This window comes from Netta rufina (genome assembly GCF_964035555.1).
Source record: "Netta rufina genome assembly, chromosome: Z".
NCBI classification, from domain to species: domain Eukaryota; kingdom Metazoa; phylum Chordata; class Aves; order Anseriformes; family Anatidae; genus Netta; species Netta rufina.
The window spans coordinates 63,847,438-63,859,350 of record NC_140126.1 but is presented as its reverse complement, the minus strand read 5'-3'; the positions used below and the strand labels follow the sequence as shown (position 1 = coordinate 63,859,350).

At 45.6% G+C, this 11,913-nt stretch overlaps 1 pseudogene across 1 annotated transcript; it reads right to left on the bottom strand.

Annotated features, from left to right (window-relative positions):
• Window positions 1-1,655: 1,655 nt before the first annotated feature.
• On the bottom strand, window positions 1,656-2,331 carry LOC311221523 (BMP and activin membrane-bound inhibitor homolog; annotated as a pseudogene). The gene has a single exon. The product of its transcript is annotated as a BMP and activin membrane-bound inhibitor homolog (transcript).
• Window positions 2,332-11,913: the final 9,582 nt, after the last annotated feature.

The window sequence follows — 11,913 nt, the reverse complement described above, 5'->3', positions numbered from 1 at the left end:
CCACCACATGCATCAGAAAATTGTCTTCAACGCATTGTAGGAACCGTTTGGGCTGCACGTGCCTGCTGGGTTGTTTACCCATGAGGTATCAAGATCATTACCTTCTCTGAGGAGCTCTCCAACAATCCTATGAGACAGCTCAGAGGTTTTTCCCTACTATCTTCAACAGTGACAGCAGTGACAACTTCCCCCAGCCCTTCTCTGTCACTTTTAGCTCCCCTCCCTTTCCCCCATCAAACCTAGCTTAAAGCCCTGGTAATCAGCCCAGAGAGCTTGCTCCCCAACACACTTGTGCCCAACTTTCTGAGTTGAAGTCAGTCAGCAGCCCACATACCCAGCGTCTCAGAGGGCTACCAAAGATCGAAATACCCAAATCCTTGGTCCAGACACCACCCCCTCAGCCAGTCGTTCACCTGTCCTGTTCTTCTTCTTTCTGGGTCCCGGTCACCCAGAGGGAGGACAGAGGAGAACACCACTACCTGCACTCCTGATCCCTTCAACAACCTTCCCAGGGATGCAAAGTCCTTTTAAATATTCCTCATTTTTCTAGTTGCGCTTCCCAGGATCCAACCTGAATGACAAGAAGAGGGTAGTAATCCTTTGGTTTAATGAGCTGTGGCAGAGCCTTCCTAACATTTCTGACATGTGCCCCAGGAAGACATCACACACCTCTCTGGATAGGTTATCTGGGTGATAAATGGGAGCCTCAGTGGCCCTCAGCAAAGAATCTCTGATTACTAAGACTGTCCATCCTTTTTTTGTGGCACCAGTTGTGATGCAGTGCTCTGCCCGGCCCAGATCCCTATGCTCAGTATTTCCCCCAGTCCTGACACACTTCGCAGGGTTGCTTCCCAGGTTCAAACTACTGTCCAGACCATCAACCTCATCCTTTTCCTGCCTGAGAGTCTCAAATCTATTACCCAGGGACACCGTGGGGGTTGGTGGAACCATGGGTGTCGGGGGCAAACGTCTCTTTCTGCTTCGAGCTGAGATGAGGGTCCAGCCCCGTTTCTCTTGTGAGTGGTCAAGCCCTCTGTCCTGCACGTGATCAGCTGGGTCAGCTACTACCCCTTGCAGGGACTTAGAAGGGGGCTGCTGGGTATCAGCAGGGGCAGGTTGACACTTCCTATCTGTCACCTTCAGAGACTCTCAGGAGCTCCTCAGGCTGTTGATTTCTCACTGCAGCCCAGCCACCTGCTTGAGGAGTCCCTTAAGCAGGGTACACCTGCACCCATGACAGCCCTCTCTTCCCTCAGGACCCAAAAATTTATTTTTTTCAGACAAAATATATATATTTAAAAAATCTTTACAATAAGTCAGGAAACATAGGAGCTTGCATACAGTTTATTATAATTCAATTCTCAGCTCCCTGCAGTTCAGGTAACCCTGGTGACAGTGTTTACAACTTCTAATTTTTGCTTTCATAACGTTAAAGCAAACAATACATTTGAGTGTCTTTTACTCTGTGCAAATGAGACAACTTTTGGAATACTTCAGAAGTATCCAAGTATATCCAAGATTCTGTTTGTAGAGTTCCTTTGTTTCTCAGATGATCTGTGGGTTTTTGTTTCAAGATAAAGTGCTCCTGTCCAACAGAACCCAAAGGCCTTCAAGAGTCCAGAGAGTAAGTTTAGCTCAGATTAAAAAATAATTGGTCATACAAATTCCAGCTTCCCATGTCTGCGCTACATTCCCCAGTGGATGGACTAGCAAAAGAATCTTATCATTGCTGAGGTCTGAATGTCTCATTTTATCACAGGTCATGCAGCAGTTCTCATGACCAGTTACAAGCACCATGCATTCCAAGTCCAATTTTGCCACCTACCCTTTTTTCGCATGATTTCCATGGAAACTATAGTGCAAACAGGAGAGCATTTGCTGCAGTTGGTCTTGCAGTCTCTTATTTTCACTCTTGGGCATCCGCAAGGACAGCATGATAAGGAGCATCAAGATCAGCTCACCAGCTATAGGAACAGCAATCACAGCTGCCCTGAACTGTAATTGTTTTGGTGAGGTCAGTCCTGCACATTGGTGATGAGATTCTTGCTGTCATGTTGATATCTGCTCCCTTGATATCTGCACCCTTGGGAGGAGACAAAACATCATGTAGTCCTCTGTAATTGCACATATCTTCATGACAGCATTCCAATGTGGACATAGTGGTGACAGAGTGGTTTTGTGGAGCCTGTTTAACTCTGTGCTTACACTAGAGTCCAAGCAGCTCTGAGTAAGTGGGGAATGTGTATTCTAAGGATCAAGTGGTCTGGAAAAGCAGGCACTAAGCTTGGATTTGCACATATAGCCAGTTGCAACACAGGGTGCAGCATCACACAGAGGGAGAATTAAAGACAGAAAGAAAGAGAGAAAATGACAGATGGAAGGCAGGAAGGCAGGAAGGCAGGAAGGCAGGAAGGCAGGAAGGAAGGCAGGAAGGAAGGAAGGAAATGAAAAGAAGGAAGGAAATGAAAAGAAGGAAAGAAGGAAAGACAGAAGGAAAGAAGGAAAGAAGGAAGGAAAGGAGGAAAGGAAGGAAGGAAGGAAGGAAGGAAGGAAGGAAGGAAGGAAGGAAGGAAGGAAGGAAGGAAGGAAGGAAGGAAGGAAGGAAGGAAGGAAGGAAGGAAGGAAGGAAGGAAGGAAGGAAGGAAGGAAGGAAGGAAGGAAGGAAGGGAGGAAGGGAGGAAGGGAGGAAGGGAGGAAGGGAGGAAGGGAGGAAGGGAGGAAGGGAGGAAGGGAGGAAGGGAGGAAGGGAGGAAGGGAGGAAGGGAGGAAGGGAGGAAGGGAGGAAGGAAAGCTTCTTACTGCATTTTGGCGAGACATTGCTGCCCAGGTAGAGAATTTGTTGTAAAAGTATGCCACATATATGTTCACATACTCAGGTATTGGGCAACTGAAGAACACCAAACAACCAGCAGGTGGATCAGGCTGCTAAGATTGAAGAGGCTGTGGTCAATCTGGACTGGCAACAGAAGGGTGAATTGTTTATAGATCCATGGGCCCATGACGCCTCAGGCCATCAAGGAAGAGACGAAACTTATAGTTGGGCTTGTGATTGAGCAGTGTTCCAGACCATGCACAGTACTGGACAGGTTATTCAGGATTGTGAAACACATGCTGCAATCAAGCAAGCCAAATGTTTAAAGCCTCTCAGGTAAGGAGGACAATGGATGAAATCTAACTATGGGGAATTCTAGCAGATAGATTATGTCACGCTCTCTCAAACCTGCAACGGCAAGCACGATGTGCATACAATGGTGGAAGCAACCACCAGATGGATGGAAATACACCCTGTGCCCCATGCCACTGCCCAGAACACTTGAAAAACAAGTCCTATGGTGACATGTCACCCCATGAAGAATTGAGTCAGACAATGGATTTATTTCTGAAACAACCTCATAGACACCTGGACCAAAGAGTGCAGTACTGAGTGGATATTTCACATCTCCTGTCATGCACCAGCTTCCAGGAAAATCAAGGATATAATGGTCTGTTAAAGAGCGCACTGAAGGTAGAGGGAACTGGGACATTCAAAAACTGGGATACACATTTGGCAAAGGCCACCTGCTTAGTCAACACTAGGGGTTCTGCCAAGCAAGCCAGACCTCCCCAATCAAACCTGCTACATACTGTAGAAGGCAATAAAGTCCCCGTAGTGCACATAAAAAGCATTCAGGGTCAGGCAGTCTTGGCTATTCCTGGCTCAGGCAAAGGCAAGCCCATCCATGGGACTGCGTTTGCTCAAGGACCTGGGTGTATTGGTGGGTAGTGTGGAAGAATGGGGAAGTCTGATGTATTCCTCAAAGGGATTTAATGTTGGGTAAGAGTAGCCCATGATTTGAATTCCATGATGTTAATTACTATATAATACCGTAGGCCATCACTACTATAATTGCTATATGTCATGTTCATGGTATTACAATAACAGTCACCCAGATAACGATGAATGAATTTTGATAAAACTGGACAAGCACAGCTGTGTGATGGAATCACAACAAGCTTCAGCATGTGACAATCCGACACCACACACCATCTCTTCTGCACTGAAAGATTGTTGTGACAGATGAAGCCCAAAGTCATTCACAGACTAAACAAACTCGGTGGGCGTTTCATATACGTATATGAAAAGTGGTGATTAATTGGAAAGTACTTGAAAGTGTGAGACTTGAGCATAAATGGTATGGAATAAGGGGTTGGTGTTGTCCTGGTTTCACCTAGGATAGGGTTCATTGTCCTCCTAGTAGCTGGTATGGTGCTGTGTTTTGGATTTAGCATGAGAATAATGCTGATAGCATGCTAATACTAATATAATGCTAATGTTAATAATACTGATAGCATGTTAATGCTGATAGCATGCTGACATTTTAGCTGTTACAAAGCAGTGCTTACACTAAGCCAAGGACTTTTCAGCTTCTCATAGGACCCCACCAACGAGGAGGCTGGGAGCACACAAGAAGCTGGGAAGGAATTCAGTCAGGACAGCTGACCCAAAGGGATGTCCCATATCATGTGCTGTCATGCTGAACAATTATATGGGGTAGTGGGCTGGAGTAGGAGAGGGACTGCTGCTCGGGGACAGGCTGGGCATTAGTCAGTGGGTGGTGAGCAAGGGCATTGTACATCACCTGCTTTGTACATAGTATTATTTCTCTTCCTAGCACACTCCTCTCTGTGGCACCACCTGCTGGAAATGAAAACAAGCATCACTTTTTAAAACAATCAGGTGAGCACTTTCCTACCCTTCCTCATGTGCAGTATTGTACTAAGCAATAAAGCAGAAAATGCAAGGGGCAATCAGGTGAAACTGTGGCTAAGAGTCAGCACGGAATATAGCTCCAAAATGCCATGTGCCATGACAGCCTGTGCCAGATCTTGCCTTGCCCTGCTAATGCTCTTCTCCACGGTGCTGACAGCAGCAAGGACTGCATATACTCTGAGAATCAAGTTCAGCTGCTGCTGCCAAGATTTCATGGCATTTGCAGGAAAAAGTACTCACTTGCAATGCATAACTCCTGCAACACTTCTGGGAGAAAGGAACAAAGCTCCTTTTGCTGGGGAACAGAAGCACAGATGGCTCTGAAGAGCAGAGCTGCCAAAGGCACTACCTCGAGCTCCCAGCACTGACCTCCCCGCTGCCAGCCACAAGGGAGAGAGGCCACTTGGAAGCAAAGCATCCTCTGAGGGCTTAGCACTCTCATTCTGCAGCACACCAAGGGCAGCAACATGCTCCATGGACAGCACAGATGGCCACATTGACTTAGCCTAAGAAGAGATGTTCTTCAGACTAGTCTTGAAACAAACCTGGCAGAAACCACCCTGACCACCTGGAGGGACCAGCAGAGGATGCGGCTTGGCCATGTACCTCCCTGCAACACACTGGGAGCTGCCATTTTGTGAAGGCCACCATTTCATGATGGCCGACATTTTGTGGCTGATTGGCTGCGTGCTGTTCAAGCCACGTGCCCTGCGCACACCCACTGATTGGTGTCCCGCTGCCTTTTGGATGGGAAACACTAAATGTGAAAATATCTATTTATGTTATTTGCAGTGTGTGCATGTTTGGATATGGGTATTTATGTATACCAATAAATACAAATATGTTTAAATATACACAGTGTATATGTAATATAGAGACAGGAGTTGGACTCAATGATCCTTTACTCTGAAGTGACTGGGCCATCAGACAAACAGGAAGACAAAGATAAGAGCATCAATAACTACCTGATGCCTATTCTAGCCTGAGCTACAAAATATGTGAAAAGATTTCAGTCATCCTCCAGGTGAGCACACTGTCACCTGCCTGCTCCAGAGCTGGGGCTTAGCACTCTTGTTCTGCAGCACACTGAGGGCTGCAACCTGCTCCACAGACAGTCAGCTGGCAGTGTGAGCTCAGCCAAAGAAGAGACATTTCTCAGACTTGTCTTGAAACTCAGCTGGCAAAACCACCCTGACCACCTGATGGGACCTGCAGAGGACATGGAAGATACTGAACCAGGTCTTTTAATATTTAGTTATTGCATGTCTCAATTGACTGTATGGGGTGGGTTTTTCTTGTTCTTTACAGATGTTACATAGAGAAAAAAAAAAAAAAAAAAAAAAAAAAAAAAAAAAAGGAAGGAAGTGGCAAGATTCTAAAATCTTGTTGCAAACATTCCTAAACTCGGACTATCCTGAAGGGAAGAAACCAGCTAAAAAAGAAAAATGAGTAATTGCTCTACTGATCTTTCTGGAAAGAACAGATAAATTAATAGCCAATGCAACACCGAAGAGTGTACTTGAAAACACTGCTTGAAAACACTGTGCATGTAATCTAAAACATTACATAACTCTAAGTACTTCTGCAATCCAGACAGGGCAAATGTACTTTGTTTAGATCACTGAATATAGTTATGTAAGAATTCCAGCTCTGGGAGGGGGAAAATTAGCCCATCTAGTGTGACTTCTAGAGTGAGGCTCTTTGATAAAGAATGACAATATTTTGCTAGATCACAGGTGAACTTGTCTACTTCAGGCATTCTTGAAGCGTGGGTTACTTACTTAATTTAGAGATCAAGAGATGTGACAACAGTTCAAGGAAAAATATTCTTCAAAGGTACTAAAATATTAATTTTGCCTATAAGTCAAGACAAACTTAGAGGAACTAAGTGAATCTGGGTTCTGGGTCCCCAGGTGCCCTGAGTTGGAGGATCATGACTGCAGTAACAATAAACTCCCAACCAAGCCTGAACATGTGTGTGACTTGCTGCTCCATGTGGTTGCATGCAAGTCTGTAGGGTCTGATGGGATTCATCCCAGAGAGCTGGCTGATGCCATTGCTAGACCTATCAACTATTTTTCAATGGTCCTGGGGATCTGGAGAGGTCCAGGTCAACTGGAAACTGGCAAAAGTTGTTCCAATTTTCAAGAAGATCAAGAAAGAAGACCCTGGTAATTACAGGCCTGTCAATTTAAATTCTGTGCCTGGTCAAATTATGTAAAAGATGATTCTGAGACTCACTGAAAAACACATGAAGAATAATTTGGTCATTGATCATAGCCAACACAGGTTCATGAGGGGAGAGTCCTGATTAATGACCTTAATTTCCTTTAATGACTAAGAAAAAACATACTGGCCAGTTGTGGGAAGGGATTGTGCCACTCTAATCAGTGCTGGTGCAAACTCACCTTGAGTACCATGTGTGGTTTTGGGCACCACAATATAAGAAGGACATAAAACTATTAGAGAATGTCCAAAGGATCGCTAGTGACAGGACCAGGGGTTTGGCTGCTTCAGGGGCTTGGCTTATGTAGCAGCAAAACAGGAAAAACTGTTACAACAGAATTATAATTAGGGAAGATAAGCAAGGCCCAAGAAGGCCCTGGCAATTAAAAAAAAAAAAAAAAAAAAAAAAAAAAAAAAAAAGTCTGACAATAATTGCATGTGAAAAGTGTAAGGTCTGTAAAAGCTTTGCCCATGACCAAAAACCCGAGAGTTGGGCAGGGCTGTATCTGTTATATGGAAAAACACTTGAAAGATAGCACACTCATTCTTCACAGCCAGCACAGGTTGACAAGAGGAAAGGCCTGGTTAACACATTTAATTTCCTCTTATGACAAAGTCACCCAGCTAGCTGATCAAGGGAAAATGATAACATTTTTTTGGATTTCAGCAAAGCTTTCAGTACTGTTTCTCACAGTATCCTTCTGGACAAATGTTCAGCACAGACAAATAGCTAGACAATTAGATAATAAAATGTGTAAACAATTGTCTATCAGGTCAGGCTCAAAGGGTTATAGTTAATTGGGTTATATCAGGCTGGCAGCCAGTCAGTAGTGGGGTTCCCCAGGGCTCCATTTTAGTGCCGGTTCTCATGTAGGACTTGAAAATACACTGAGTGAAATTTTCAGGTTATACAAATTTGGCTTGAGCTGTTGACTCTGTCAAAGATAGAGAGGCCTTGCAGAGAGATCTCAACAAATTAGAGAGCTGGGCAATCACCAACAATATGAAGTCTAACAAGAGCAAGTGCCAGATTCTGTACCTGGAAAGGGGCAACCCTGGCTGTATGTACAGATTGGGGTTAAGAGGCAGGAGACCAGCCCAGCAGAAGAGGATCTGGGTATTCTAGTTGTCTGCAAGTTGAATATGGGTCAGCAGTGTGCCCTGGAAACCAGAAAGGCCAACAGTACCCTGGGATACATCAAGCATAGCATTGCTAGCCAGTCAAGGGAAAGGATTATCCTGCTCTTATCTGTGCTGCTGTGGACTCACCTTGAGTACTACGTGTGGTTTTGGACACCACTCTATAAGAAGAACATAAAACTATTAAAGAATGTCCAAAAGATGGCTATGCAGATGATGAAGGGTGTAGAGGGCAAGATGCATGAGGAGCGGTTGAAATCACTTGGTTTGTTCAGCCTAGAGGAAGGGAGCCTGACTGAGGGGAGGCCACATGGCAACCTCCAGTTTCCTCCCAATGAGGAGCAGAGGGGCAGGCGCTGATCTCTTGTATCTGGTCATAGCGATTCAACCTGAGGGAATAGCACAGAGCTGTGGCAGTGGACAGTCAGGCTGGGTGTTAGGGAAAGATTCTTCACCAAGAGGATGATTGGGCACTGGAACAGGATCCCCTGTTGGTCACAGTGCCAAGTCATCTGGAGCTCAAGAAGCATTTGGAAAATGTTGTCAGGCGTTGGGACTGATTTTTGGGTGGTGTGGTGTAGAGTTGGGCTCAACGATTGTTGTGGCTCCCTTCCAACTCCAGATACTCTATGATTCTATTATTCTTTGATCTACGGCATAGGACGTGTGCAGGAAACTGGGACACATGTCTCAAACTACATTTTTCCTTTGCCTCTTGCTCTGCTGACCCTTGGGATGAAGGAGAAGCAGAAAAGAAGAATGAAGAAGAATGAGAGTCTGAAGGGGACACGTCGTTTGTATTTTATTCAGCCTTCCCATTCTTTTGCATTATCCACCAAGTGCATCCAGGTCCCTGAGCAAAAGCAATCCCACAAATGGATTTTGCCTTTTCCTGAGACAGGAGTAGCCCAGACTGTCTTACCTAGCAGATTTCTTACATGCACTACCGGAACTTTATCCCCTTCTACAGTACATAACAGGTTTGATTGTGCAGGTCCAGCTCGGTTGGCAGATCCCCTAGTATGGACTAACCAGGTGGCCTTTGCCAAATACATATCTCAATTTTTCAATGTCCCAGGCTGGTGCATGATAGGGGATGTGATACACCCACTCAATACCATATTCTTTGGCCCAAGTGTCTATAAGGTCATTCCAGATATGATTCCCATTGTCTGACTCGATTCTTTCTGGGGTGCCATGTTGCCATAGGACTTGCTTTTCAAGGCCCAGGATAGTGTTCCAGGCAGTGGCATGGGGCACAGGATATGTTTCCAGCCATCTGGTGGTTGCTTCCAACATTGTAAGTACGTGGCACTTGTCATTGTGGGTTTGATGGAGTGTGATGTAATCAGTCTGCCAGGCCCCTCCATATATTTCAGCCATCGTCCTCCATACCAAAGAGGCTTCAATTGTTTGGCTTGCTTGATTGCAACACGTGTTTCACAACCATGAATAACCTGGGCTATAGTGTCCATGGTCAAGACCACCACTCAATCACAAGCCCACCTATGTGTTTCTTCTCTACCTTGCTGGCCTGAGGTGTCATGGGCCCATTGAGCTATAAATAATTCACCCTTATGTCCAGTCCATGTCCACCTGAGCTACTTCAATCTTAGCAGCCTGATCCACCTGCTGGTTGTTTTGATATTCTTTAGTAGCCCGATTCTTGGGCACATGAGCATCTACATGGCATACCTTTACAACCAGGTTCTCTACCCAGGCAGCAATGTCTTGCCACAATGCAGCAGCCCAGATGGGTTTGCCCCTGCACTGCCAGTTGTTCTGCTTCCATAGCTGTAACCACCACCACAGGGCATTTGGTACCATCCATGAAACACTATAGAGAGAGAACTGGCCACTTTTCTCATTCAGCAATATCTAAAGCCAGTTGGATGGCTCTCAGTTCTGCAAACTGACTCAATTCACCTTCTCCCTCAGCAGCTCCTGCAACTCATCATGTAGGACTCCATATAGCAGCCTTCCATCTCCAATGCTTTCTCACAACGTGACAGGACCCATCAGTGAATAGGGCATATTTCTTCTCATTTTCTGGTAGTTTGTTGTACAGTGGGGCTTCTTCAGCATGGGTCACCTCCTCCTCCGGTGATATCCCAAAATATTTGTCTTTTGGCCAATCCATAATTACTTCCAAGATTCCTGGGTGACTGGGGTTTGCTATTCAAGCCTGCTAAGTAATCTAGTGCAACCTACTTACTCCATGTAGCATCAGTTGCATGATGCGTAGAGGGGACCTTTCCTTTGAACACCTAGCCTAGTACCAGCAGTCAGGGTGCCACGAATAGCTATGCTTCAGTACTGACCACTTCCGAAGCAGATTGAACTCCTTCATATGCTGCCAGTATCTCTTTTTCGGTTGGAGTGTAGCGGGCCTCAGATCCTCTGTATCCCCAACTCCAAAACCCCAGGGGTCGACCTCGAGTTTCCCCAGGCTCTTCCTGCCAGCAGCTACACGTGGGGCCATTCTCCCCGGCTGCAGTGTAGATCACATTCGTTCCTGTTCAGACTGGCCCAAGGACTACTGCATGAACCATTTCCTGCTTAATTTGTTAAAAGGCTTGTCATTGCTCAGGGCCCCATTTGAAATCATTGTTCTTACAGGTTACTTGGTAGAGTGGGTTTACAATCAGACTGTAATTTGGAATGTGCATTCTCCAAAACCCCACAACACCTAGGAAAGTTTGTGTTTCTTTTTTTCTAGTTGGTGGAGACATAGCTGTTATTTTGTTGATCACATCCATTGGGATTTGATAGCATCCAGCTTGTTATTTTATTTCTAAAAACTGGATCTCTTGTGCAGGTCCTTTGACTTTATTTTGTTTTGTGGCAAAACCAGTCTTCAGAAGGATTTGGACTATTTTCTTACCTTTCTCGAAAACTTCTGCTGTGTCACCCCACACAATGATGTCATCGATGTACTGCAGGTGTTTAGGATCTTCCCCCAGTTCCAGCGCAGACTGGATCAGTTCATGGCAAATGGTAGGGCTGTGTTTCCACCCTTGGGGCAGTCGATTCCAGATGTATTGGACACCCCACCAAGTAAATGCTAACTGTGGTCTGCACTCTGCTGCTAGAGGAATGGAGAAAAAATGCATTAGCAATATCGATTGTGCTGTACCACTTTTGTGGTGTACCACCTTTGATTCCAGTTCGTATTGGAGTTCTAGCATTTCCAGCACTGCAGCACTCAGCGATGGCATGACTTTTTCCAGGCCATGATAATCCACTGTTAGTCTCCACTCACCATTAGACTTTTGCACTGGCCATATGGGACTATTAGAAGGTGCATGAGTCTTGCTCATCACACCTTGATTCTCCAGGTGATGAATTAGCTTATGGATGGGAATCAGGGAGTCTCAGTTGGTGCAATATTGCCACCGGTACACAGTTGTGATAGCGATTGGCCCCTGCTGTTCTTCGACCCTCAGCAACCCCACAACAGAGGGGTCCTCCGAGAGACCAGGCAAGGTAGACGACTGTTTAAGGTCCTCTGTCTCTAACGCAGCTATGCCAAAAGCCTACTGGAACCCTTCTGGGTCCTTGAAATATCCTGTTCTGAGACAGTCTATGCCAAGGATGCATGGAGCATCCGGGCCAGTAACAGTACGGTGCTTTTGCCACTCATTTGCCCAGTTAGACTCACTTCAGCCTCCAATATAGTTAACTGCTGGGATCCCCCCATCACCCCATAAATACAGATGGGTTCTGGCCCCTTAGCCTGGAGAAAAGGAGGCTCAGGGGTGACCTTATTGCTCTTTACAGATACCTTAAAGGAGGCT